The sequence below is a fragment of the Lutjanus erythropterus genome, chromosome 8, assembly GCF_056507025.1.
Source record: "Lutjanus erythropterus isolate fLutEry1 chromosome 8, fLutEry1.hap2, whole genome shotgun sequence".
NCBI classification, from domain to species: domain Eukaryota; kingdom Metazoa; phylum Chordata; class Actinopteri; order Lutjaniformes; family Lutjanidae; genus Lutjanus; species Lutjanus erythropterus.
In genome coordinates this window covers 32,957,599-32,981,272 of record NC_139324.1, presented here as the reverse complement: position 1 = coordinate 32,981,272, position 23,674 = coordinate 32,957,599, and the positions used below count along the sequence as shown (strand labels likewise).

Genomic DNA, 23,674 nt, shown 5'->3' with positions numbered 1-23,674 from the left:
ATTTGTCAATGTTAATGTGTTAATGACTACATATATTTGTAGATTTTGATTATTAATACAAAATATAATCAACGGATGCACAGATATCAATACCAGCATTGGGTATCTAACCGATACTGTCCTCACAAAACTACTGTAGGGCAGCAACTAACAATTATTTTCATTATAGATTAATCTGCTGATTATTTCCTCAATGAATCAACTATTAATCAAATAGTGGTTTGGTCTATAAATTGTCAAAAAATTGTGAAAAATCACTGATTGCTGTTTTCCAAATCCCAAGCAGACGTCCTCGAATGTCTTGTTTTGTCCAAAACACAAAAGAAACCAGAAAATATTCACATTTGGGAAGATGAAATGACAGAATCTGGACATTTTTTAATTAAAAGATGACTCAAACTGATTAATCGATTATCGAAATATTTGATTAATTTAATAATCAATTAATAATCAATTTCTCAATGCAGGCAATTTGATAAAACACGAAGAGCCAACAGGACGCAGCTCAAGCAGTTTGCTGATGCTCACTTTATTTTTTGTTAGTTGCAACATCATTATCAGCAAGAGACATTGTCCACTAATGACCGCTGACTTTGGCAACTGTCCTTAAAACTGAGTAAAACTGAAACAAACTCACAGAGCACATGTGTAGACCGCAGACATCGTCCAGTAAATCCCACCAGGCGTGAGCTAGTTAAACGCCTCGGCTAAAAAGTCCAAAGAAAAAAAAAAACAGCTGCCACAAGTGTGTAGCCCTCTTTACTTGGTTGATAGAATTTTCCAGTCCTTTTAGCTGTGGGTAATAATCAGGCTACAACTTGATATACTTTATTCTCCTGTTAATTTTCACCAAACTGGCCTGACAGTGCAGTACAGCCAACTTCACTCTCTGGGGTTCACAGCAGGGTAAAACACTACTGTTGCACATGGCGCCACACTCACACCGGTCCCTCCTAAACAATGACAGGTAGGAACTAAATAACTCATAGGCAAGAGGGCCATGAAGAAGAAACTTAAATACTACCAGATGGCTGCACTGTAGTACTGCAATTTTTAATAAACGTATCAATTGTTGGCTCTGTAAACCTGCTACTGAAGCGCAGTGAGCTGTAATGTCTACTTTAAATACCAAGTGGAAAGTACAAAAACACCACAGACAACAGCAGTTCGCAGCAAGGATATCTAGTACAAACAACAGAAAAATCTGGTGAGTAAACGTGCAAATAATGCGAAAGGCTGTGTCTACCAAAAAGTGCTTCGCAAAAAAGGCCTCTCATTATATTGTGCCTTGTCTAAGTTAAGTGATGGCCCAATAAAACAAGTATAAGACTGGAAGAGAAATAGGTGATGTGGCCTCTTATTCTGACCACAGAGGAAATCTCTGAAATTGAAGATAAAGGTCTTGCACCCTCCACAGGGAACAGAGGAATCAGTTTTCTGACCCACTTGGCTGTCCTCTCTTTCTTGCACTCTCTCACATGCACAGGCGCGCACACACACACACACACACACACACACACACACACACACACACACACACACACACAGACTTGCACACAGCAACAGAGTGGCTGTATGCAGCCCTTTGGAGTTTTATTTGGCAACCAGACCTATCAGCATTTCTAAGAATTAAACAAACCCAGATAACAATCATGTTTAATTAAGACGTTGAAGTGTTATGGTGGTATTAGAGCAGAACACTTTGAACTGATATGACTGCCTGAGTGCGGCTTGCGGATCACGTTCAGCAATAAAAGGAAAGTGACATCTTGCGTTTGTGCAAATAAAACTCCAAGAATATGGAGAGACTGTTAGAAATGCAGAATGAAGACAGTTGCTGGCGGCAAAGATTTCTCAGAAGTCTTACTCACGTATCTTTTGTGAAAATTTATCATAAAGAAACAATAAAAATAGGTAGAATTATCATGTATGGTTGTGTTTTAATATGTTTATGTGTGCCTTGGGAGTTGCAACTTCACCTTTTAAGAATGATTACAAAAAATCATAGCCAAGAAAAAATAGACAATAATAATAATAATAATAATAAGTTAATAATTTCCTCTGTGTTTTATTACAGAAGTTTAGTAGTTATACTTTAAAACTGAGTCATGTAATAAAACAATTTGAATCTTGACCAGGTTTGGAGTAACAATAATAAACTCTGATTATTACATACCCAATATGATATATATAAATATATATAAATTGCAGGAGTCCCATGCTGCCCAGAAACTACAGTTTTCACCATGTACTCATGGTGTTTGACGAAAGTACAAACAAAACTGACAATGCCCAGCTTGCCATTTTCATCAGGAGTATTAATGACAGATAAAATGTATAGAAACTGCTGCTTTTCAAGTACATTTTCAGAAGTACTGCACTTTCTCTTCTGTTGAATGTTGAACTGCCCTCCTATGAGATGAAAATAACATCAGTGGCCCCAAACGAATTTGAGCTTGAGACCCCTTGTTTGATCGGTGTTTTTCAAAATCAGACAGTTTAGCTTAGCGGGAAAAGCGACAAGTGACACAAACACCGTTTATGATGACTTTCCTGCATTTGACTATCTCTGTAATCCAAGGCAGTAAGCGAGCAAAGGCACAACCCGGATCCTGGAATATAATGCATTTGGTGTGAATGTTATCAGTGAAACCTGTGCTCTTCCTGCTATGACATGTCTCAATTTCTGCCGTGAAACAGGCCAACAGACCCTTTTACATCCGCCATTTTGACATGAAATAATAGTATCAACACAGGTGATTCTGGTGGTTCAGTTCCAGTCAGATCAAACAGAGTCTGATTGTGCATGTTGGCTCATATCGACATATATATGTAGATGCCGGATTGGCCTTTTGATCGTGCGAGATCATCGCTGCCATTTTCCCTAATTTCAAGACTGATTTATACATGATATACAAATACAAATACATGAACCGGGAAGCTGGTTTTTTTTCCTCTCTTTCTTCACTATAATGTTTACTTCTGACCTGAATTCAGTTATATTCAAGGGTTTATGATCTGCATAGAGTGAGAAAAAAAGTAATATGAAACCGCTCATTGAGATCAGTAGATAAATACCTGCTATAGTGCTTTTTATCCAGGAAACATGGCGGCTATGTTGACATAATGCAGCCAGTGTGGCGTCTGTGTATATATGTGTCTAAAGGCTCTAAATACTATTCCATATCCATCCGGCAGCCTTGAAAAAGGTCTGTTGTGTTAAAAAACAATTCCATCTACAGTATTCGTGGAACTTTCCTCCATTTTCTTCCAACTGGGACAAAAGAAATACATTTTTCAAAAACTCAAGCTAGCCCGTACAAATGTAGGAAAAAAAAAGTAATTGTGTGCTTTGTGTGCAATGTTTTCTTGTCCTAAAGGGACAGAATGCGTGTATATGCATGCGTGAGTATCTCTGTGAGAGTACGTGGGTGTTGGGAAGTCCATTCTCGAGTAGACGGGACATGGGGGAGCAAGTCGGGAGCTGTTCCCCAAGTAGAAAATGATGAATATTTTAATTCTTTTAATGGACATCTCCTGTATGAGAACCTACAGCCCTTCATGACGAAGAAGTTAAAACTAGTCCTCAACCAGAAGCTGTGGCAGGTTTTTTTTTTTTTTTTTTTTGTGGTTTTAAGAGCGTTTATGACAGCTCCCTGAACTTAGTTTCTCCCCCTCAAGGTCTAAGTTTGACTGCACCCGGAGCTAACTGGGATTCAATGTCATGAAGGGTCATGGCAGCTTGGGAGCTTGACTAGATATTGTGGTTGAAAGATGATCTCTGGTCTAATGTTGCCCAAAAAGTTCCCTAAACTTTGATATAATAGTATCTGGAACCAGCATCACACTGGCTCACACACAGTGAATGTGTCGACAAGGCTTTTTCTAATTCAACAAAACTTTTTTGTTTGTTAAGTCTTTGCTTTGAAAGTAATGCCAGGTCTCTGCTGTAGGGAGTAAACTAGCTAGCCCAGCAGCTAAGATTGGATCACACTACACAGAGCAGAGTTTCATCCACTCCTAACATTCACACTCATATCTTTGGTTTTGGAAAGCAAAACCAAAACAGTCTTTCAACTCTTTGAAGATACAAAGTTTGAGTTACAAACAGCTGAGCATCTTGGGAAGGTGGAAGAAAAGTCTGGTGAAAATTTCATAATCAACTGATGTTTTATTTATATGGTATTATTATTTTTATGATATTTTTTAAGAAGCCACAGAAGTTTAGTGGCGTAACCTAATCACAGTTTTCAGTATTACAATCCGAAAACGAGATATCTGTTCATTTTCGGTCGTGTCTAGAACACAGAGTATTTTTCCCAACTTTATTTGCAACAAGAGAAGGTATGATGACAAACTCTCTTTGTGCAAATTTATCAAACGTTTTGTTCAGATCAAAGTCACACCTCCTAAGAACATCTTGCACAGTGTAGTGACATTTAACCAGGCTCTCTGTGCAAAGTTACCATCATTTAGTTGTTATAGTTGTCAAATAGACAAAAAGTAAACAAAGAAAAGGACATAAAAGTAGATATAGATCACTAGAAATCAAGAATTTTAAACTTGATATAACAAAAAACTAAATCAAGCCAAATAAATGAATGTGCTGAGCAAAAAGCTAGAACAAATCGTATTCAGACATGAGAATACCACTTTTCTGGTGTTTTTATTCTTAATATGCATTTGTTCAGTAAAGAAAATGAATTTCTAAGTGCAGTCCACAATGTGGGGGATTTAGCATAACAACATGTGTTTATATGAAACTTAATAATGATAATTAAGATGTTAATCAGAAATCAGAAAATAAAATCATTAAAGTAATCATGCAAAGATCTCCAGAGTCTTTCTGAATTAACCGATCAACTTTGGAGCCCATCTGCAAGACACGGCCACGCAACAGACTGCTGAGTAAAGTAAGTAACCACTTTTATTCTGCCTTAAACCATCAGAATGTTAGGAAATATCATTCAATTATATTTGTTAAGGAACTAAAGAAAATGTTGAATTTCTTTTTCAGTTCAATGTTCTGTGTTTAAGTTAGAACAGTGTTGGAACAAAGCTGCTGAAAAGCTTCGTATCTGCAGTGTTCTAGCTCACTAAAAAGAAGAACATGCCAGCCTTTTGTCTCAGTTTAAACTAAATTAACATTAAAACAACAATGTTGTTTTTGCTGGGAGATAATTTAGGTGGTAAGTTAGTTAGTAGTCTAACCGAGTGCTTTGTGTTTTTCACATTGGCAAATTGGTAACAGTGTTCTGAGAAGCAGATGGGATCTACATTTTTCTCATTTTCAACAATTAAGACTATAAACACATAAAAAATGTTTGTTTTTTTTAATTTATTTATGGTTTTGAGTGTTATATAGTTTTAAAGTACAACTGCGGTATCGTCTGAAGAAATACTGCCACTCAAGAATGATCTTTTTCATATTTTTCTCATATTTTAGGTAATTGACGTTCATACATTGTCATAAACAGAATAGATTGCATTTTAGTATTTTTAATTTAATTTTAATTGCTATCATTTCTACTCTGTAATCTTTTTTTTTTTCCAGGTCTAATGATGCAGACGAATCAGCAATTGAAGATGAGCTCTAGTTTTGTTTGTGTTGCACTGGTGACATTTTTCTTTTAATAAATATTCAAAAAGGAACTGCATAATGAAAAGTGCCCCTTCATTTTTTAATTCTTATTTTTGTTGTTCTTTTGTAACTATTATGAGTCGGAGTAGTCTAATAACATTCTGTAATTATTAGGAAAAACAGGATATCACTGTCGATTTAAATGCATTCAAATTTACTTACAAAACTATAACCAGTATTATGTTGTAAATCTGTAAGAATAGAGTAATGAAGTGCACATTTATCTCTAGTAATACACTGTAATTCAAAAATACAGTAAGAAACGACTGTGCTTTGCAGTCGAAGCTGCTGTCAGTTAATATACAGTGAAAAATTTATTGTTGTAAGTTGCTAAACTTTGATTGTACACTGTTTAAGCAAGAAGTTTTGGTGAATCAAGTGAAAACACGGTGTATATGTAAAGAAAATACATGACATCTATATCAGACGTGAATGACTGATTATATCAGGAAAATTGGCACATTTGCGCGACATGTTTCTTTTTATTTACTACCATCTCTTCATTCAACTTTTCCCGTATGTCTGTATCTTTGTCTCTCTTTCTTTTCATTGACATGCCCATTTTGCTTTCTCTGTTTTTTTTTTTGCCCTTATACTATGCACGTCAATGAAAGAGCCACAAAAGTCACGGCAATTTTCGCTTCCAAGATAGTTGTGCACGGAGCTAAACAAAAGCCTGTGTAATTATAGCAGTAGTCGCTGGTACATTAGTGATAAAGACATGATGGCTCACATGGGTGGAGTTGGCACGGTTAGCTAGCCACAATGCATTCATTTCATGGTAAAAGCTGCAATTATTCTAAAAGAGACTCTCTTTCTAATTCTCTATCACTTGCTCTGTTTCTTTATGTTTCCCTTTTGCCATACGCTCTCTCTCTCTCTCTCTCTCTCTCTCTACGCTTTCCCATATCATTTGCCGTCCCTTTATCTGCACTATGTCAATGTCAGGCAATGGGATTATCTGCATGAAACAGTATTATCAAGTCAATGAGCAATTAAGTTATTCTCTCATCTATTTGGAGGAAGAATCAGAATCATTTTGAATAGAACAAAAAAAAAAAAACTTTTCCTCCCCCACCACCTCTGCCACATTTGTGTCTTGTGCTCTAATAGGAGGCTTCTTTTGTGGTTCCCCCCTAAAATGACACAGCGGTACTTTTGGAAGACAGATAGTAGGAACAATGAAGTCCTCTGTTGCAGTTGTCTTAGAGACACTGGTGTAGAAGACACAGAGGCGGCGAGGACTTATTGAGGAGGTCTATGAAAATGTGAAGCACGCAAGAGTACACAAAGGAACTTACACACCAGACATGTTTTTCTTGTGTGATTCATTTGCACGTTAATAACAAACTTTCACATCAATGATGGACTTTTTTTTTCACTTCTAATATGTACATATGACCAATCAAACTGCATGTTGTTGATGACATCACGTTCGAAATGTTCAACATGGCGGCTCGCTTGTGTTTTACAGGACTCTGTTTTATGTGATAAAAAGAGCTGCAGAGACGACGACACATCAAGCTGCGTAGCAAGTGTGTATCAACTTCAACAGTCTACGTTAAACGTCTTTGTTTAAACTTCTAACAGCCAGACCCCCTCCTGTGGAAAAGTATGAATGAAACAAATGCTGGAGCTGTTTACAAAGCATATAACACATCTTCCCTACAGCTAGAAACTGTTCTGGATCTAACGGCTCTCTGAAAAATGCTCCTTTGCGTCTTCAGACTTGCCGCCAGCTGTTGCGGCGGGGCTGAAACACATTGCGAAGCGGCTTTGGGACGGTTTCAGCTTGGGTGTACCCAGGCATGTCGTGTTTGTCTTCTTTTTTATCAAGTGAAAGGAGCATCGTCACTGATGTCGATTACATCTTTGTTCCCGTGGTGCGGTTCTTCTTCATAGGCTTAATCGTTTATTCGCAAGGTCACCTCACACTTGATGTGAGCAGTTGGGCACGTGAAGATTTGGCTGAATAATTCACAATTTTGTGCCATTTAATTGCATCACTGTTGGTGTGCAAAGGCCTCTGCACTGACTGTGAATTAAGAGAAAATCCAAATACAAGAAGTGAAACTGTAAAAGTCTTCTCCGTTGTCTCAGCACAACTCCAAATCTTGATTAATATGTCGGTCAAAGTACGGATCAAAAACCTACAACACTCATTGATAAATAGTACAGATCTTATCTGAATGATGGCGATGATGTCTTCAGGTTAGGGTTTGTTTTTTGCCCACAATAAACGAATAAACAAGTATGTTTAGTATTTATCTAGAATACTGCAAGCTGTTGCTTTAGAGTGCAATTAAAAACTAAATCCCCTGTAGCATAAAAGCTAATTTAAGTTAAGTCAATATAATTAATTAATATAGTCTTTCAAAATACAATTGAATCTAAGCTTTGAATGAATCTAAGCTGGGGGTAAGTTAAAGAAGTTTATAAATTAACCTAAGCTCTGTCCAGCTAGCAGAGCTATTCATTGATTAATTGACTGATTGATTGATTTTAAATTTACCTAATGACTCCCATTCAGGCTTTATGTTTTTATCAATAAGTTGCTGACCAGCATCTATGCAAAAATGGGTTTGTGGAAGAAACCCAGGGGGCTAACAGGGCGTTGAGTTATTTTGGAAGGACGGTGTGTTAGAGGGCAGGAATCAGTGAGGTTCAAACAAAAAAAAAAGGAGAGAAAAGGAAACAATAACAGAACGACAGAATGAAATAAAAATAATTGCTATTGTGCACTTTTAAAATAGCTGGACAGTGATCTACGATTGGAGAAATGGAGTCGGTGGAGGAAGATGATGAAGTAAGATAGTGATTTGTGACACTCGGGTGAAATTAAGGGTCTCATAAACAGCAATGAGCCAGCACTCTGCTGAGAATAAGCTGACTCACCGACTTTGTTCCCTCTCATCATCTGGTGTCCTTTGGCATGAAGTAGCCTTAAAAGTGATGGACTTGATGAATCAAAGACAAATGTAACGCCATATTTCATTCACTATCACTACCTTTCATGCCTTAATTAAATATAGATTAGTCAATCACGTCTGTTTTACTATAATACACTGTAAAAAGTTGAGAAAACTCAAAACAAACTCAAACTCAAAAGTTTTTAAATAAATCACACAATGTTTTGCAAGGATAATTTACTTTTCTTCTGTAAATGAACTGGATTCTCTGAGTTGTGGAAACCCTGAAAAATTTGCATTCAAAAGCTTTTTTCACAGGAAGCTGTGAACCTTTATTGTCAGTGTTTGGATGCTTGAAAATTAAATGTTTTTAACTCAAAGATTAAAGTTTATCTAAAGAAGAAAAGTAAATTATCTCAACAAAACATTATTACTTAGTAAAATGTTTTCAAAACCAAGGAGTTTGATTTGGGCTAAAGTCTTTTGAAGTAAGATGCCTTGAATTTTTATTTAGTATTTAGTTTTTATTTTGTGTTTTTACAGCGTACCCCCAATGAAAGAATAATTTCCAGTATCAGTAAGAAAAACATCAGATATCTCTGGTTTGTATCCAAAAATCGTCATGTATTGTCCAGACAGAGTTTGTAAACAAAGACTAATATATAACCAGGGACAGAAAGTGATACTTTGCTTGCCTTTGACACTTTGTTTTTGAGTTAATTTGGCTTGCAAGGGTCAGCGACCCTGACCGCAACACCCTCCGAGGCTACCCACCACCCATCACCCCACCCTGAGCTCCTCTGGCTATTTATTCCCAAAACCCAGTGGTGAAATTGGCTGTGGGCTAATCAACATTTAGTTCCTCCAAGTGTGTTATTACACAGCAATTGATGGATGGTACAATTACACCCTGTGTCACTTAGCTAAATGGCTATGTAATCCTAATGAGTTTTTATTCAAACACTGGACTAGTTAGCGCAAGGAGAGCTGGGGGTGGGCGGAGAAAAGAAGGGAGGATGAGAACACAAAAGGAAGCCGCCATTGCACTCAGAGAAAAAAAAAAGAAAGGGAAAGAAAGACGGAGGGATTGTGGGTGAATAAGATAATCAGGTAACATGAAGAATGTGCCGCTCTTGTCGAGAGGAGATCTGGACGGGAAATTCAGGCTGAGCGGTGAAGATGGGAGTTTGAATACAAATGCAGGAGAGACGGGGGAGTTCACTTCCCTTTATAGACCTGCAATTAACATTTGCATTTTTATTAACTGTGACCATGAGCTGTCTCTAACCTTAACTAAGTGTCTTAGCCACCTAACCTTCACCATACATTAATTCATTTGCCATGAACCACAAACACAACCTTAACCATAGTTGCCATATGCAGATACAGTAAAAAGTGAGAAACTGCAATATTGAACATAAATGTGCATTTGAGTCAAGTCAGAAACAACTAAATGAAAACAGTTGTGAATACTAGATACTACTGGATGCAAAAGTAACATCTAAGTTTCCAATATATTACATACTGTAATCATTTACTTTTAAGAATACAGTTTATCTGAGGAAAATTCACACTGGCTGTCTATATTTATCAATACACATCGATCTGCTGAACTGTAATACCATTTTCAACTTTGTAAGTCTGTGTGACGAGGCGCCCTGAGGCATTCATCTTAAATGTTGTCTTTTCTAAAAAAGGTTGCTCTTTATTTTGCTAATAAAAAACGCCAAGCTCAAATACTTCTACACTCGATTCTACATTGTCTCTCTTTTTGCTGTCATCACCTCATCGATTTGAGGAATAACAATGAAAAGAAAGTCACATTTTAGAAGCACCGTGAACACATTTATATTTCTTTGTGGTCTTTAGCGCCTGGCTATGAATTCTCATCTATTTGGCTGCTGATCGAGTCATGTGTCGCTTCGTTTTTTCTTTTTTTTTCTTGATAACAGGGAAATATGGCAACGCTTCCTGCTGCAGTCAGAGCACGTGAGGACGTGTGAAGTCTGACAGAAGTTTGCACAGAATAGCGCAGGGAACTGTTCTCATTACTGGTTCCTGACAGATGATGAAAAAAGTATCAAAACAAATTCTTGACTTGACTCCGTGAGCAAGCTAGTTAAAACAACCTGATTGATTATTCGTTCTGTTCCATTTATATTCATTTAACCCTTTAACGTCCACCTCCTGGGGCTGATTTTGATCATAAAACCTCTGCAATGAAACTGGACACAGTCTCCGAGGACTGATTACACTGTCGGGCCGACAGATAATTTTGAAGAACTGGGGAGTGAGTTACAGTTTGTGGGGAATTTTATCTGTAACCCTATTACAACAATGTCAGAATATACCAGCACTTTGTGTCACTAACAGCTTGTGAAAGTTCTACATAGTGCCAGAAGCAAAATGTTGTATTATATATATGCATATTATTAAGAGATTATCAGATGAATCGAATGTTAAAATGTGAATGCAGAAAACTCTAAATATGACATTGACTTGGAAGGTGTGTCAAAAACCCTTTTACTGACAGAGAAACACTCACTGACCTCCGCATTAGGTCCATCTGTACAATGCAATGCAATCAAATACAACAGCTCTGCCACAAATTCTACTTTTACAAAGCTTCAATTTTTTTTCTTGACAGTGTCGGAAAGGTGATGAGGTTGTATGAGTGGTGGTGTTGCACCGACATGCATTATATTAAAAGGAGTTTCTAATATTCTGCCCCTCTCATGTCAATGGCGTGGCCAAAATATTAGAAAACACCTCTCAATATAACACAGTCGTGTTTGTCAGCACTGCAAATGTAATAAAAGAGAGATTTCTGGGTGGAATATTACTTCAGTATTTCTGTCAAAGCCGTGTTGATCACATGGTGACCTTGATGCCGCATGGGTGAACTGGCACACACTGTCACACACTGTGGCTTTCGCAGGAGTATACTCTGAGTGTTAGAAATTCACGATTAGTGTCACAAAGTTGCAAAATTCAGTCCCTGCTCAGCTGCGAAAAATATGGATGGAGACTGTGAATGAGTAAGCTGACCTCCACCCCAGCCCAGCAGTGCAAACGCTTGCTTCTCCAGCGCAGCCAAAAGAAGATTTACAAAGTTTGAACAAAAGAAAAAAAAAGTGGAAAGAATAATAAAATTAAAGCTGCAAGCAGCGTTTTACGGGCCCTCGCACCCCCGCGCCACTCGGGGGGGCCGGCGGCCGCGGCCTCGTGGCAGGATTCGCCCCGGGCGAAGAGGCTCTGTGATTGTCACGGCCTTTTGACGTCCCCTTAAGGAATTCGACGTCGCTTCCTGACGCCGCTAGGTGGCGCTGTGAGTATGTCTCCTGCTTGTCACGTGGATGTGTTCAGACCAGGACTTCTATGACACTTGTGAAGTTTGGTGGGGATCGGACCATGTCCGCCCAAGTTATGGCAATTTCGTGTTTCATGGCGAGACATCAAACTTCGCCGCCACCTGACGGCCACACCCTTCAAAGGGGGCGTAAATCTTTAATACCTTTTGATCACAATGTTGTCTAGATGGTACACAGTGATTTTGAACCCGTTCTGATCAATCCTGTAGTAGGAGTTCGTTAAAATACGACACGTGAGAAACGCCAAAAATGGACGCAAAATTCAAAATGGCTGACTTCCTGTTGGGTTTGGGCAATGGGTCCAAGAGGCTTTTTTGTGCGTCTGGGTGTGATACATATGTGTACCAAGTTTCGTGCATGTCGGTGAAACATGCCGCAGGGGCTGATGTTTAAGGGGCGTGGCCAAACTATTTGGCCACGCCCATTAACGAAACTCATATCACATGTTCAGGCCTGGACCGTTAACGCACATGTCAAGTTTCAGGCAGATTCGACTAAGTATAGTGAAGTTAATGCTAATTTTTCATTTTTGGCGAAACATCAACTTCGCCGCTCCGTCACGGAAAGACAGTGTGACATCATGGCACGATTTTCATAATACACGATTATCAACATGTTAAAGACGGTTTGACCAGATTTGAGTTGGATATGGTCAACGTGCTTGGAGCAGGACCTCAAAGAGTAAAACATGTCATTTCCTGTCGCCACCAGGGGGCGCTATGACAATTACAGAATATTGTGACATAGATGTGTTCAGGGCGGGACTATTATCCATCACAGCAAGTTTGGTGCAGATCGAACCATTTATGCTAAAGTTATAGCAATTTCGTGGTTTTTGATGTGGGTGTTGCGAGATATCAAAATTCGCCCTTCCGCAGCGACCGCGCCCTTCAACGATACGAAGATCTTTTAATAACTTTTGATCACACAGTTGTGGAGCTCACACAAACCGATTTTGAAGTCATTTCGATGAAATCTGTAGGAGGAGTTCGTTAAAGTATGACGTGTGAAAATGGCCAAAAATGACCTTATTTTGAAAATACAATTCAAAATGGCCGACTTCCTGTTGGGTTTAGGGGGTTGCTCCAAGAGGCTTTTTTGTCTGTCCCGGCATGATACATATGTGTACCAAATTTCGTACGCCTAGGTCAAAGTTAAAGCAGGGGGCTTCAATTTTGAAAACTGTTAGGGGGCGCCATTGAGCCATTTTGCCACGCCCCTTTGTAACGACCATAAAATATTGAATTTTTCGCAAGACCTGATGAGTGTGCAAAAATCTGGGACTTTTTGAGCCTGTTTAGGCCCTCAAAAATGCGATCTTAGGGGAAAAAGATAAATAATAAGAAGAAGAATAATTCCTTCAGTTTCAATAGGGCCTCGCACCGCCTTCGGTGCTCGGGCCCTAATGACAACTGGGTACAGAGATGACAGAGTCTCAGACAAGGTGAGCAAAACCCACAAGGTCTCGTATTATTATGCACAGACTCCCCAGCAGAGGTTGAATGCATAAAAAGTGTGTGTTCTGGGTGGGGGGGTCTAAATAAAACCAAGGAGGATTAAATGTGCTGGTGGCTGTTTTCCATAAGTGCTGTTATCAATAGGGTTCTGTTAATGAGGAGGATGGAGTCTGGTTCCAGCGGAACTATTGTGCTCGGGCCATCTAAGCCTTAACACCGGTGATTCCTGAAAAAGACTCCTTCATCTAAGTCGCAGTGGGTGGAAATTGATTTCGATCCTCCTGAGAAGTTGGTCTATATCGTTCACCTTTTTTTTTTTTTGGCGAGCGGCAGAGGGAGTCAGATATGAAGTTTGAAAGGCATCAGAGAAGCAGGGTGGGTTATTGTCATGCCCCGGTTCTGCTTCTCCTCTCCACTGCCTCTCTATTCAGTCTGGCCTCTGCTCTGTTACGATAAGTGCTATCACCTCTGGTGTGTGTCTGTGTGTGTGTGTGTGTTTGTGTGTGTGTGTGTGTGCGTTCCCGCGTGCATGAGTCCAGTGTAGTGAGAAAGTCTCATGCGCCTACTGCAATGTTTACCCAAAGGCAGGGGGCTTCTTTTTTTTTTTTTAAACTCGCCCCAATGCATCTTCTGAGCACGGCGACGTTTTCACACTCTTACTGAACATGATCACTAAATGACTGGAAGCCACTGTTGCTGATGAAAGATCGTAAAGTAGAATTCTTCAGCTCCATATAGCTGAATGAGAATGCTTTTAGGTCTGCAGCAGCCACTCTTTGTTTCCAAGTGCCGACTCATAATCCCAGACACACCAGGCTTTTCACAAAAGGGACAATGGATGGAGACCCAGGAGACCAGGGTTTGTGTCCCTTGTAAAACCAAAATGTTATTAAAATATTGCAAGTCACTTAAGTGACACTATGTGACATGATGTAGCCTAATGTAGCGTAGCGTAACTTAACATACTTACTGTAGCCCCAAACATGATCATATCCCAAACCTACCCAAGCATTTTTCTTTCTCAAACTACCCAAACTGCAACTGTTTCATGTGTATAAAAGGCTTTCAGGCAGAAACGTATCATGCAGCCACTAAAGGGTTCCTCTTGCATCAGTATGACACACAGAGGGGCATTAAAACGCAGCACTGGTAGTTGGTGAGCTGGGATGAGAACGGGTTTGATTCTCACAGTGTCTTACAGCGCCACAAATGAGCTAATATTGGAGTGAATGGACGGCCCAGTGTGCATCATACAGACACTAAAGGAGTACCTTAAGTGGCTGTATGTGACACTGTGGTGCATGATAAAGTGTTGGTGTTTGATAAGTAGAGATGAGAACATATCAAATAAAAGAAATATAAAGAAATATTATAAATACGATATACATGTAAACAGAAAAAAATGTTGGAGCTCCCTGAAAACAGAAAAATTCCTAAAAAATAAAGTATTAGAAGACTGTGCTGCTTAAGGTCCGTTGTGAATGAAAATTTAACTATCTGGAGTATCTAAAACAAGTCTGCCCTGCTGAGGTGAGGTAAAGTTGATTCATTTGAGAACCACCATCTTTCAGTGTTGCTTAATAGAGGAACCTGGAGCTCATTTTATATACTGCTGGACCCATGAGCCTATAATCTGTGATGCACAATTATGGTTGTATGCTCAAGAGCCTTTTGTAGTCATGGTGTCTCATCAGTGATTCACAAGTTTTGATAAACTTTGAGAAACCTACATAAAACTTATATATGACCTGTACTGACTGCTAACTCTTAGCCAGCTTGTATGGGCTGCAAGTAATTTACATTTTACAAAATACATCTAACTGTAATCTGTTATAGTTGCTGAGAAAAAAAAAATCAAAAGGTCAATGCAAAGGGATGATATCCAAATATTCTTTTTGGCAGAGATCTGCACTCTTCTGGTTCTTTAGTGAATGCAATGTGCTTCCATAGTGGCAAAATGTGGAGTAAGCTTGAAAGTTTCAGCACATTGAGGGTAGTGAAGCAGCAGTTTTTCGCCCTTTGTGTTCCAGTGCACATTTTCTTTTTTACACTAAGTATCATTACAAAACAGGTCAGCACAGCTGCCAGGTTAGATATGTGTCTATTTTGCTGATTTTCTCTTATTGCCCTCCACGGTGCTGCAGGTCAATACAAATGGTAAGTGTATATTGGCTCATTTGAGGGATGGCACATACTGTAGCGGCAACTAGAGGAAAGTTTTCTCTCTTTTTTTCTTTGTCAAATGCACAGACGTTTAACCTCTCCATTTCTGTTATTCTCATCCCACTGCTCTATCAGTCCAGATCATTTCAAAAAGACAGGGGAGGAAAATGATGCAGGCTGACCAACAGCAGGAAGGGGAGCAAGAAAATGTATCTGTCAGTCAAACAAGGACGTTTTAACCCTGCGTATGATTACAAAAACACACACACATACACGGCACAGATGCAACCAATTGCCTCAGTCAATTTGAGGAGGGGTCGGTTTAAAATGGATGTCAAAATGGCAACGGGAAAGTTTTCTGATGTCACATTTCCTATCAGTTACAATAACACACACACAGTCTCACACATACAGGCATGCACACATAAATATACATGTATGGAAACACACACAGACATGGCGCATCATCAACCTGTGACTATCATCCATTGGTTCTTTTTCCCTGCAAACGGATGGAGAATCATTAATTTTCAGGCGCTGCTGTCCCCCGTATCTCACACACTCTGTTTCTTTCTCACACCCTCACTGACAAGCAATCCATCTGCCGACTGTTGCAGGTGAGAAGAAACGTGGGTCTCTGAAATACCACTATTAGGCAAACTCTGAAAAGAAAAATATACTGAGCTTCACGGGCAAAAGGAGAGCAAACAATGGAAAACACAATCTAGACCTGACTTAAAAGTCTCGAGAGATGGATTTGACTTGAGTTCAGGCGTCTCTCTGGCTGCCAAAGTACATGACGAAAAAAAGTAAGAGGAAAGGAATGTAAAAAGTAAGTTGTAGAAAATCACCTCGGGTTATCTGTGAAGAGAAGGTTTCTAAAGTCTTCAATTTCCTTCATGTCCGCTAAATCGTGCTCCTCCTCGCCGCTTTCAAACTAGTTCCTGGTCAAACTCTTTCACCCCATTTTCCCTCCCTAACCTTTCTCCTCAGGATTTCTGTCTCTCGATGGTCTCCCTTCCCACCCCACACTGTCCTTCTTCGTGTCAAATTAAAGTGATGGAAATGAACTTGAGGGGACGCTAATTGCAATTGTCAATCCAATCTAGGTCGGGCCTGAAAGACAGGGGCTCCCTAGCACTTCATCAGTCTTCATTAATATTGAAGGAGTTTGCTGAGGAGCAGGGGGCCAACGTAATCTGCACTCATCTAACAGTGCATCAACAATTAGGAAGCTGGGGAGGGCACCAATGGTGCCTGAGGGACAAATATGCCAGTCAGGAAGAAGTATGAAGAAAGATGTCAGACGACGGGGACGGAGTGCAGGAATAGATGCTGCCTTCAAGGGCTGTGGGAAATCGCACGTGAAGGCAACTCAATGAAAACATCAGCACTTCTGTTTTTGCTTTGTTGAATTAAATATTTTTTTCTCAAATCGTGTTCACAAATTTGCTAAAATCTGTGTAAGTGAGGACTCCTTTGCTGAGATAATCCATCCACCTGACAGGTGAAGCAAATAGAGATACTGAGACAGATAAAAGAGCACTCTAAAATATGTAGTTTTATCTGGAAAAAAAAAAAAATGGCACTGAACTGTGGCTATTTTACATCGGCTACAGAAACCAAGAGGGGGTACGACCCACCCGACTCTCTGATTGGCACCCCAGCATCTGATTGGCTTACCCTGATATTCTTACCCTAACCTAGAGGTTCCCAAACTTCCTAACCAAGTGGTTCCCCTTAAGAAGCCGAAAAAGTTTCATGCTTCCCCACCCCAGAATTATTATCAATCATAAACGATAATATCGATATATATCTATAGTTATCCACTGGTCATCCACGTCCTCCATGCAGCGGCTCTACACGTTTGGGAACCACTGCCCTGACTTTAACCAATCATTTCTCATGCCTAAAACTGACCAACCCAACCAACAAAGGCAACAAGCACTTGAATGAGTTTAATCAACAATTTTGGAAATACAGTTTTTTTTTTTACGGATTTCTAAAACTCAAAGATTCAAGCTTTATCTAAAGAAGAAAGGTAAACTATCTCAATAAAACATTATAAGTTGGCGAAACTTTTTCAGAACTTAAGGCTTTGAGTTGGGCTCTAAATTAAAAAATCTATTGCTTTGAAATGTTGTTTTTTCAATCTTTTCATTTTTACAGTGCCCTTTCTGAAATATCCATAATTCAGTACCTAATAAATGTTTTTTTTTTCAAGCTAAAACTGCACATTTTAAAGCAGCCTTTTAATGTGACCAGTCCAAGGCACAGCTGTGCAATTATCCTGCTGTTTAGCAGAATCCGTGTATGCCACACCTGTCAGGATAGATTATTTTGTGAATAAAATTTGTGAGAAATAAATCTTTTGTGTGCAGAGAGGAAGTCTTAGATCTTTTACTTTAACTCATGACAGATGAGAGCAAAAACAAACATATTGAGCTTATATTCTGAACTACAGTAAGCTTCATATATATGACCTATCAACTGGTAGTGTAATAGATGTCAGCAGTATTAGTAGTATTTACTGTTTAAATACTCAGTTTCCTTTTTGTACATTCTATAACTTGCACAGTAGTAAGACTTAAATCAATGAGGTGGTTGCTGATCTATTACAGTATGTGGCATTTTTTTTAAAAATGCATCCAACTTTACAATTAGCTGCTCACATAATCATGACTTTTACTTTTCTTTTATCGTCCAAGCAAGTGCAACTTGGAACCCTGATATATTTCCGACAGGCACCTGAAGGCGGCATAACATTAATTTGTTAGGTTGACTCAGTCACAATTTATGAACCAGCAATCAGTCTGTCATTGTGAGCTCAGTTACAGTTTGAAAGGTAAAGTATATCAAAATAAAACTGGTGAGGGAAGAAAGATGGACTGATGATTTGTCATGAATTTATGACCCTGCCACACACACGCACAGGCTCACACACACACACAGACACATGCAGCCAGCACAAGAAGCGGCTGGTCATGCCACAGCGGGGTTTTCAGATGGTTGTTGCACACAGACTCAGATGGTCAGGCTGCCTCTCCAACCTATGCTTTAGCATGTGAGCCATAAACTTAAAGTGATGCAGCATAAACTGTTGCTGTTTATTTCCTGTAGTTCTAGGGCTGATCAACCAGCATAGACTTTTTTTTTTCTTTTGAAATTCAGTGTCTGGAGTGAGGAAAAGACGTCTCTTGCGGTGTCTCCATCCTCTGAAAGAATCAGGCTCTTAATCATCTTTCAAGAGCAAGCAGTGTCAGAAACTTTTTTCTATCTCTAATCTTCATCAAAACATCTTCTTTCATATAATCTTCAGTTTTAACTATATGACATAATATTCAATTAATGATTTTTTAAATCAAAATTATATAACAAATCTGTCTTGCAGCATAGGCTTTTTTCTGCATGACTCTCAATTCTTTTGTAAATATGCAATCACAGAAAACAGAGAAAGACAAAAACAGAACAGAGAAAAACATTCAAAATCAAGAAAACTATATTAAATAATCAAAAAGAAGCAAAAGCAAACAAACAGAAAACACAAAAAGAAAAACAAAAAACCACAGGTGAAGAGAGACTGCATAATATTTCTGTGTTGGCTCTGTCTCTCACTACACTACGCAGTGTGTTGTGTGTTTGCACAGAGGAACAAAACATTTGATCTTGGCCTCAAAGGTTAATATTTACATTACAGCATAGAACAACAGCTCAGGTCAGACCTGCTGCACTCTGCAGCTTTCTCATGGCCTGAAATGCTTATTTGAGGAAATGATTCCCTTCAGCAAAAAAGGCTGCTCACCCCCACCTCAGTCCCTATTAACCCATAATTGGCCAGTTCACTGTAAAGTAAAGCTGCGTGAAGACAGCTAGGGCCGAAAGTGCAGAGAGGAACACTTCTGCTGCCTGCATTTCCTCTTTCTATGCTAATCTCTCCTGCCACAGAAAAAAATACTGAGTTAGAAGGGGCCGAGGCCACTGATTGGGCTGCGTGGGGGTTTGCGGGAAGTGAACACTTATGGGACAGCGTCAAAAAGGGGCGCTCCTCTACCACGTAAAAAAGTTGCTCCCCGACCCCAACTGAAGAGACCTGGAGGGGATCAGACCTGCAGCAGGTCTGAAACCTCCCAAGACACAAGGACAGCATGGAGGTCAATGCTGCGAAATAAACCCCATCAGGTTGATGCAGGATCCAGCGGTCTGTTATTCATAGTAACGGTCCGTTATACAGAAGTAACAGACTTGTAATAAATAAAATCAAGTAAAACCAAAACATAAATTTCTGGATAAACAAATGACACCCAGCTACCTGTCCTGCCTCTACCCAGAAGCTTCTTTGCCCCCAAAGCCTGACCAGAGGTCAGTGCTATATTTTCATATGTCTTGTTAATTATTTATCTTGCACTATCCATAAACACACAAAAAAGGAAAGACATTTAATCAAGCAAATTTGTTTGCATGTGCCTTTGCTTCTGACCTCATAAAATAGTGTTATATTTTGCTAACTTAAATTTTTATTGGGCTTTTTGGTGCCTTTATTATGACAGGACTGCTGAAGGTAGACAGGACATAGGGGAGAGAGGGTGGGGGTGGGGGGCTTTCCGTGTTGGAATCACCAGAACCAGCAGTCACTGCAGAGGACCGACAGCCTTGGTACACGGGGTCCACGCTCCACCAACTGAGCTGTTGGGGCGCCGAGTAACCAGACATCTTTAATCTCTTGTCACCCTCTGTTATCACTGCTCACTGGTGCCCATGCAGTGGTTTCCATCTGGTACTCATCATTATGACAGCTGAGAGATTTTTTTTTTTAAAAAAAACAAGTGTAGGATCAAGTACACTTCACACAAGTGTCATTAAGGGCCACATTAACAGACCACCACCCTCATTTCCAGCATGCCCCCTTTAGCAGGTGTTAGGCCACGAGACGTATAAATCAGCCAAATTAAAGAAAGACAGATGTGTAAAGATGAAAGTATGCAGCTTCTACCTTTGTAACACATTTAAAAGCAACATTCAGTGAGACCAGATACAATACAAATGCTTATACAGTGTAATGCAACCTTGCGAGACATACCTCCTTGTATAAATAAATAGTTTACTGTTTTAGTGGTTAGGATTAAGGTTGCATCATTCTAATGGTACATTTGAAAGATATTCTTTGTACCTTGTGCTGTGAACCTTGTGTTGAACTGCATTAAAGATGTAAAAAAAAGAAAAAGATTAAAGATTATATTGTATTTATTTGCACATTCTGCGTCCTGCTATAGTGCCTTTCTGGCTTCCTTTCTGAACTTTATTTTCATTTTGTTTTGTTGTTTGGCTTCTGACGTTGTATTGCTTTCTGATTACGTCAATCAAGAAAGCACAAAAAAATGCAGTGGAAACAGTTATTTCTTCTATCTGAATATTGCTCATTATTAATCGGGATAAAGTCACTTCGACACAGTTAGAAAAGGCTGAATCTACCTTAGTTTATCACTGACATTTGTACCAAGATTATTCCCTTCAACTAAAGGATATTTTTATATACCTTTTTTTCAATAACAGGGAGGAGGTGGTGGACTTCAGACAGTTCATGAAACTTAGTTTATCTGTCTCTCTCTTTTTTTTAGCTAAATGTACACTAAGAGGATGTAGAAACATATTTCATAATTTTTTATATGACAGTATCAAATCATTTCGATGCTTTGAAGGCACGACAGTTGCATAGCCAATGAATGCTTGGTTGGAAAATAAAACATTCGCCCGATTTAATGTGACAGCCAGCGTACAGTAAACCACACCCACTTCTAGTGCAGGCAGAAGTGATCAGCCTGCCAGATCTGCTCGGGGTTTTAGACGACCCACACTTCATGAGCGGCTGCATGTCAGACAGTATGAATGCTGGCACAAACCGTATGTAATTTAAGAGCTGTAACATTAATTTGAAATGGCTGGGCAAACAATTTTGAGAAGGACAGTTTTACTTTTAGGTTAGATTAGTTTATCAGATATTATGTTGAAAACACAAAGCTTAAAAAACTTATGTTAAATTTTAGCAAGTTCTGTCACTTGTAAGCTTTACTTTTGTAAATTACAAGAAAAAAATGAGGAAATAACTGAAAATACATCTTCTCGTTCTTAACAAAGCCAAAACCACAGCTCCATTCCAACTTTTAGCCAATCATAATTTGTTTGCACGTGACATCTGTACACTTTCTGACGTACAATCAATCATAGTGTGTAGCACTGTGATTATAGCACCATCTGTAAATGCAGGACCTCGAGCAGATCTGGCAGCCCAAGTACATTTGGTTACTACACTGGCCTTCTATCCAAATACAGATTCAGACACTTTTTAATAATTTCATAATAATAATAATGATAATAATCATTATTATTATTACACAGCAAGTGATCAATATGTTGCAAGGAAGAACAAGTTGAAGGGAAGGGAAAAAGGAGGTTCTGAAGATGGTTCTCATTTTAATCGTCTGTAGTTCAAGATGTTTGCTGTCCAGATCCTTAGCTGTGTCTTCTTTTCTCTACTCTTTTCTTATACTAATAAAACAAGGCCTGTCGGAAATATTAATTATAGTATTTGTAAATGATAATCCCATAATTTATTTGCAGCTACAGGGACAGAGGTGGGGAGCCAGTGAATTGGCGCTGGGCTGGTAAGCAATCTGATCACCACATTAATATTGAGGGGAAAATTACATGTTTACTAATGATTGCGATGGCAAGACAAACAATCCAATCTGGCTGTGTGGCTGCGAGTTCCTACTGAGACTGGGGAGCAGGGAGGAGAGGGAAATATTAATATTTCATAATCACAGATTCCGTTTATGAGCGCACGCGAGAAAGTGACATGAGGGAAAAGAGAGACGCCAAAGTGTGCGTTTGCTTTCCTGCGCGTCCCATTCACAAAAAAAGACACATCACGGTGAAGTACGTTGAGCTGGGTACACTGATTTCAGTTTTTTTTTTTATGCACATGCACTCAGTACGCAAATGTACATTCTGCTTATGATATGAGAGAAATATTGAAAGGATATATAGATTTAGAAGGGATTTAAACATTGACTGAATCTCACTGTGAGGCTGGTGGTTTGAACGTGCATATATGAGAGTGGGGAGAAAGCCTCAGTGCTGAAATGCAGTTATTAATCACAGTGCAAGCGTTGATTCATCTGTCGTAGAGGCAGTTTGGAAGATGGACTCTATTTACTGCTAAAGCTGTTTGAGGGGCTTTGGGAGGCAGCCATCAATCTCTTGGCTATCTTGAAAAGAAGGAGCCAATGCACAGGCATCAGTTTCAATCACCTCCCAGAGACAGGTGGTATGGTAAGCTGCTGCACAATAGTTCTTTCTTCTTCACTTCTTCCCGTCTTCTCTACCTCAAGGTGAAGTTTTTCCCTCCCAGGGGATCCGCGTTATTAATGTGTTTTATCATAATAATAATAATATGCCCCTAAAAATACACGCTGCACCCTGCCCTCTTGCTCCCTTGCTGTTTGGCACCCTGTGTTCCTAATTAGCATCTTCAATTAGCCCATGTTAATTGCCAGCCATGGAAAGGTGGAGGAACCTGGCAAGTTGACGCCACAGGGAGCCCTTTTGTAAATGAGTGGTGGTGTTATGTGAAGGCAGGCAGGTAAAGAGGGGATTGTAGTCAAAAGCATCTTTAACCTCAACCTGCAAAGAATGAAGGTAATATTAGCTTGTACGCGTGAGACACTGAACAATTTGCAGCAACAACAAGGAGCAATATGTAGCAATTGTGCATGCAAAAATGATTACAGCAGTCCAAACAGTGAGCTGTGATAGGTTGAAATCCTATTTAATGTACGAGAAGTTATTTCGCTCCCCTCCCCCTCCATCCCAGATGTGAGGAATCTCAGGAAGGCTGCAGGAACACAAGAAACTGACAATGGCAAGCAATGATGACATAAGTTGAGCAGCTGTGAAGCTGTTTGAGGAGTCTGAGTTCAGTGAGTGCCTGTCAGACTCCATTAACATAATGCTCAATTTAACCCTTACACACGTCTACTCCTTCTTCAAGATTATTAATTATTTCTTATGACTCATAAACAGGCTCTTCCTCATTCAGCAAACATTCTGCATTAATATAATCGGCCGCGCACAAAC

The 23,674-nt window shown here is 39.3% G+C and overlaps 1 protein-coding gene across 1 annotated transcript in view; it reads right to left on the bottom strand.

Annotated features, from left to right (window-relative positions):
* The window catches only part of erbb4b (erb-b2 receptor tyrosine kinase 4b), a 459,675-nt gene that overhangs the window by 223,896 nt on the left and 212,105 nt on the right, over positions 1–23,674 (bottom strand). The window lies entirely within an intron of this gene.